The sequence below is a fragment of the Pipistrellus hanaki genome (genome assembly GCF_964339955.1).
Source record: "Pipistrellus hanaki genome assembly, chromosome: 5".
Lineage (NCBI taxonomy): Eukaryota > Metazoa > Chordata > Mammalia > Chiroptera > Vespertilionidae > Pipistrellus > Pipistrellus hanaki.
Genome location: NC_140507.1, coordinates 56920784 through 56926964, shown reverse-complemented (window position 1 = coordinate 56926964; position 6181 = coordinate 56920784).

Sequence of the window (6181 nt, the reverse complement as noted above, 5' to 3'; positions counted from 1 at the left end):
GATTTCTTCTAACCCCTTGCTGAAAAATTAATGAGCATTCAGGTAATAGGCCCATTTTTTTTTCTCTCTCAAGCCAAATCAGGAAGTTATTTTCTTTCACAGTAGGAGAGCACAGTCTGGAACCAAATATTTAAACTATAGCTGCTGATTTCAATTCTGTAACTATTCCAATAAATGTGTGTGTGTTTTTTTTTTCCTTTAAGAATGGAAATATTTTATTCATAACAAGTTTTGAAAGGACTTTTCAATAATAGACTTTAATTCTAATGAACAGTTGTTATGTTTGGTCTTTTTTTGAAATAGGATGGTTGTTATGGAAAGCTTAACATTGGAAGGTTAACAGGCCTGACTTTCTTAAGAAACTAAATAAAATAAATTAGGTCAAGTGACATTTAAGTAATTTTAAGAAAATTTGAAAATAATCTTATAAGATTGTTGCCATAGCAATTTTCCAAGGAAGTGAGAAAATTTGTTGTTCTGAAGTGGTTCAGAGGCAGAAAAATATAAAAAATATTTCCAAATCTAAAATTCTGTTCTGTGTAAATATACTCTGAAATCACTTGATATCTTAACCTTAAATTAACCTTTGTTTACTCATGCATATTTCTCTTTTTTGCCAACTCTCACCCAGAACATGGAAGGAAAGGGATTCTGAAAAGCTAGTTCCAGTGTAATCAAATGAATAGTACACAGATGATGGCTAAGATTTTGGCCTCTTTAAATATCAAGTTGTCTAAACCCAGCTTTGAGGGTAGTAAATAAGAGAGTATCCAACCTTGAAAAATGCTTGTAGGATAGCATGCATTCAATAGAAGAGAGGTGCAACATTTTAACTCAACTAAGTACAATTAATTTTGACGAAAATCTTGGTATTTGTATAGATACAACTTTTGATTGTGACTATGAAATGATGGCCCATAAAAACTGACTCCAATATAGAACAGTGCAACATGACAAAGCAAACTACAGATGATTAACGAAGAGCTGTTTTCCTAACTAGCAGAAGTCTTGCATTTAGCAATGAAACAAAGAATGCTTAAACAAAGTAAAGGAGACTGAGACAGATGAAAAATATAACCAGTCATAATAGCAGCAGGAACTAAAGAACAGTAAACAGTCAGTACAGTTTAAAGAAATTAGTGCATAGGGAATCTGAGAGACTTGGGACCGATATGCTTTTAAATATAATCGTCTCAGGAGAAAATGACTAGCTTGAGAGGACATACGGATTCCTAGGGCAGAATGACAAAGCAGAAGACAGAAATGGAGCAGGACATTTTTCTCTAACTATCTTTTGCTCAATAGAGTACTTTAACTGTTCTTGATAAAGAGAAATGAACTAAAGAAGAGAGCTATAAGATCATAACATAAATTGTAGACAGATAGATCAATAGATATTACCTTTTAATGAACTTACCCTCATTTCCTTATAGGGCTATTACAGATTACTTAACATTTGCATTTAATTATTAATCACGATTTAAAGTAGTCTTTTCTTGTTTAACTAGAAATTCTTTTATCCAAGTGGAATCAGCCATTTGGAAATAATCTTGGTGACTGCTGAACTGGCACCTTGACACAGCTTATTGAGCGGACTTTTAAACACAAACTGGCCCCAATGGGTGTTTCTCCAAGAAAGCAGTCTTATTTGTGATGCTGCATGTTGTCAATTGACATTTGTCATGCGTTTCTAACTCTTCAATGCTCTTTCCTGTTATCGCTTTGGTTGCAAGGCTAAATGCTGCATTTGTCATTCTTCCTCGAAGTGTGAATTCTGTATCAATTTAAATTTCATAAATGAAGAGTACTTTCATGGGAATTGAAAGTTTATCTTAGACCATTTCCTTGCACTTTGGATGCATGGCCAGCAAGACCTGACATAAATATTTGTTAACTGATTCCATATTTTTGTATTTATAAGTTTAACTATAAGTTTCATAGATGTGAGATAAACAGAATTCAGTAATGATGACCGTACTTGAAGATTCCTTATATCCTGTGCCTTCAACCCTTCAAGCAATATTATAACACAAAATGCCTTGTATTAAATTCTTTTTGGTTGAAATTTCTGAAGTAGATTATTGCACTGTTTCTTACATTATGCCCTGACAGGTAAACAAGTGCCTCTTAGATTCATCACTTGATCGCATATATATTGGAATCTTAATTAAATATCACTGGAGAAACTGAATTACACAGTTTTAATATCATATTCACTTTATTGGGAAAATATTCCCCATTGGATTGTGAGTAGTGGCTGCACAGTAGTCCACTATCAAATATCAAAGTTGCCTGAGCATATGGACCGTAGGCTTGCCTTAAACTTTCATGTAATCGTGTCTCAATTGTTCTGAGTCATCTGCCCTTGAAAATATGATGAAGCATGCACAGACATGTTGGACAGAAGAGCTAAGGAGACCTAAGCAGCCGTTATGAGATGACTGTCCATTATTATGTTTGAAATTATGTCAAGGAAATGTGATAGTACTACTTACCCACAAAGTGCAGCTATTTTGACTATGTGATTTTTTTAAAAAGGAAAAAAAAAATAGGGAAAGTGTTTTTAAAATAAATAATTTATCTGTGAATAATTGATCTGTTATTTGTATTTTTATCACTATAATATTCATTTTTGCTTAGTAATATTAAAGATGTACTCATTTGATATTGTTGATAGGATTATTTCACTCAGAATATGGTACCCATTCTCATTCTACTTGCTGGCCTCTATCAGTTTAAATTCATAATTTTTATCAGCCAAGGGCTCAGTCTGCCCATATCCTGAAGCTATGTAATCAGTACACTGGCAATCTCACATAGGGCAGCAGACAGGCTCTGCAGGCAGTCTTGCAGAAGAGTTGGAATGTAGTAGGCAGGACAGCCCTGGTGATGTTAGTCCACTGTGTTGTCCTTGTTTCCATCATCACTGCCATCTTGCTATCCACACTAATAAAAGAGAAATATGAAAATTGACTGTACTTCCACAATGCCCACCACACAATCAGGTGTGAGCATGCAAATCAACCCAACAAAGATGGCATGTTAATTTGCATATGCAGGTGTGGAGCAGCCGGGCCGAATGGAGTACTTGCTATAAGGGAAAAGGCAGGGAGCAGAGGGAGTCAGGAGAAGGGAGGCCTATTCTTTTTTTTTTTTTCTTTTTAATATATTTTATTGATTATTTTTACTGAGAGGAAGGGAGAGGGATAGAGAAGTAGAAACATTGATGAGAGAGAAACATCGACCAGCTGCCTACTGCACACCCCCCACCGGGAATGTGCCTGCAACCAATGTACATGGCCTTGGCTGGAATCGAACCTGGGACCTTTCAGTCCACAGACCAATGCCCTATCCACTGAGCTAAACTGGTTTAGGCAGAAGGCCTATTCTTGCACGAATCTTTGTACAACGGGCCTCTAGTCCTATATAATAAAGAGGTAATATGCAAATTGACCAGCACCCCAACATACAAGGTAGCTATTCCCACGTAGTCAAAGATGGCTACTCCCATATGAACACAAGTTGGCAGGGAAGGGCAGTTGTAGGCAATCAGGCCTGCAAGGGAGGGCAGTTGGGAGTGAGTAGGCCTACAAGCGAGAGCAGTTGGGGGCAATCAGGCCGGCAAAGATGGGCAGTTGGAACAACCAGGCCTGCAGGGGAGGACAATTGGGGGGGACCCAGGCCTGCAGGGGAATACAGTTGTGGGGGACTGGGCATGCAGGGAAGGGCAGTTGGGGGCAACCAGGTTGCAGGGGAGGACAGTTAGGGGTGACCAGGCTGGCAGGAGAGGGGAGTTAGGGGTGACCAGGCCAGCAGGGGAGGGCAGTTAGGTGTCAATGATGCTGGCAGGGGAGTGGTTAGGGGGTGATCAGGCTTGCAGGGAGAAGCGGTTAGGGGCAAGCAGGCAGGCAGGTAGGTGAGCAGTTGAAACCCAGCAGTCCTGGATTGTGAGAGGGATGTCCCAAATTGGAAGAGGGACACTCCCCCTTCCCCATGCACAGATTTCGTCTACCAGGCCTCTAGTATCTGTATAACTAGATTTCATCCACCCTACTAACCTTGCTCTCGTATGCAGAAATTCTGGCACTGTACCAAACAAAAGCAAGCTGATTGGAGCCTTGACAATCTTCCTTTTGCCAGTTTCCCCCAAATTTTGTTAATATCATCAGTGGCAACTCTTCTAAGCAGGCTAGAGCACTGTTTCCTGACTGATTCTAAAAAATGGCTTTTCACCAATTTCCTCACTGTATCATGTCTCACCCAATGTTTTCTCTGCTAGCTACAATGGAAACATTTCGGTTTTCTATTTCTATAATATAACAGTTCTTAGACCTCATAAGTCTCACCCTCTTTGAGAGTAAGATAAGCAGTCTTTAAGTATATAAAAACATAGTTAGGCATGTTTTTCTGCATCTGTAGTTTATAGAAAGGTAAATAATTATTAGCAGGTAATATCAGACTATTTCATGTTGGGAGTAAAAGAATTATTGATTGAAAGGGTTCCCCATGGTGTTCTACAACAACAAACTCTTTACAGTTGTCAATTTCTTAACATACCTGCATCTATTTCAGCCTTTCCTGAAGTTTAACATAGATTTAAAAAAAAACAAAAAAAAAACATGTGATAAAACAGCATTAGCCTCTAACACCTAATGGCTCCACATATTTTTTCTTTTGAAAAGAAAATTCACCTGGCACAAGTGGCTGAGTGGCTGAGCATGTCTGTGAACCAGGAGGTCACAGTTTGATAACCCAGTCATGGCACAGGCCTGGGTTGTGGGCTTGATTCCCAGTAGGAGGCAGGCAGGAGGCAGTCAATCAGTGATTCTCTCTCATTATGGATGTTTCTCTCTCTCTCCTTCTCCCTTCCTCTCTCAAATCATTGAAAATATATTTTAAAAAATAAAATTAAAACGAAGATATATTTTATGTACTGGGAATTAACTTTGCTGACACATAAATATACATAAGCAATTTATTAACAGGAAAACATTTAAGAAAAAAACATATACAATAAATGGGTATTCATTAGTTTTGTATGAGTGCCCATGACCAAATAAATATTTATATAATCAAAAAATAATCCTATAAAATTTGACTTTCTTGGTCTTCCTTTCATATTTTTAAAAATTCAATAAATTAGGAAAATAATTTGTATGGTTGCATAAAGCCCTGAACATTTATAAAGTTTTTTGAGCCCAGGATAAGCCCAAATATCATACACTTTATTTAGTATGTCTCAAAAAATAATGCCTTTTGAAATGATAAACTGCTCTCATCATTTTATTCAATTACAAAACTATTTAAATACAGCATAGTGTAAGATCCTCATAATTTTTTAAAGTAAATAAAACATATAACTATTTTCAAAGATAATAAAACCGTTTAAAAGTTAACATTGTTCCAAATGGCTGATGACACTTTGAATGTATTTTTAATAGAAAATTTCCAATAAAATTGAGATATATACTGGCGTGAAATGAAAAGTAGATACTTTGAAATATAAGTCTTTAAATCTAAATCCTACTTAGTATAAACTTGAAGTTCATATTCAGAAGCCATATTTATTCTTTAATCTATTATTTATTGCCATTATGACTAGGTCACCTTTATATTTTATTCTTCTGTAATTTATATCTAAATGTCAAATAAGAAAATCCATAATGCAATTATCTGTAACATGGACCCTGCAGAATCTAAAGCTAGTTTTAGGGAACAAAATCAGTAATAAACAAGTGGGACTACATAAAAATAAAAACCTGCACAGCAAAGGAAATCATCAACCATGTAAAAAGCCAACCTAGCCGAAACCGGTTTGGCCCAGTAGATAGAGTGTCAGCCTGCGGACTGAAAGGTCCCATGTTCGATTCCGGTCAAGGGCATGTACCTGGGTTGAGGGCACATCCCTACTAGGGAGTGTACAGGAGGCAGCTGACCGATATTTCACTCTCATCGATGTTTCTAACTCTATCTCTCTCCTTTCCTCTGTGTAAAAAATCAATAAAATATCTTTAAAAAATAAATAAAATGAAAGTCATGAGGTGTAATGTACAGCATTGTGACTATCCTAATATATAAAGAGCCAGGGTCCATCACGACCTAAATGTCTGGATGGACGACTGAACACCAGGGTAGGGACCCGGCTGGCAGGGCAGAAGTCAGTCCTGGGTCCCAGCGGCCC